Source organism: Penaeus monodon, chromosome 22 (assembly GCF_015228065.2).
Source record: "Penaeus monodon isolate SGIC_2016 chromosome 22, NSTDA_Pmon_1, whole genome shotgun sequence".
NCBI classification, from domain to species: Eukaryota; Metazoa; Arthropoda; class Malacostraca; order Decapoda; family Penaeidae; genus Penaeus; species Penaeus monodon.
Window position 1 is genome coordinate 11849938 of NC_051407.1, and position 218 is coordinate 11850155.

Here is a 218-nt window from a genome sequence, read left to right on the forward strand (position 1 = left end):
ATGCAGATTTATGCAGAAATTGCACTGCATGAAAAGGAGAGCTCTGGCAGATCACTCTACATCAGACTGATTCGATGATCGTCTGTTTTTGAGATGATTTGCCGAGGTCTTATTAGATTATTGCAATCAGCGCTGGCATTATAATCGTTATTTTTCTTGTTGCTATGAAGATGATAACAAGGGAAGATATCGATGATCATTTTCGTTTTTTTTATGCA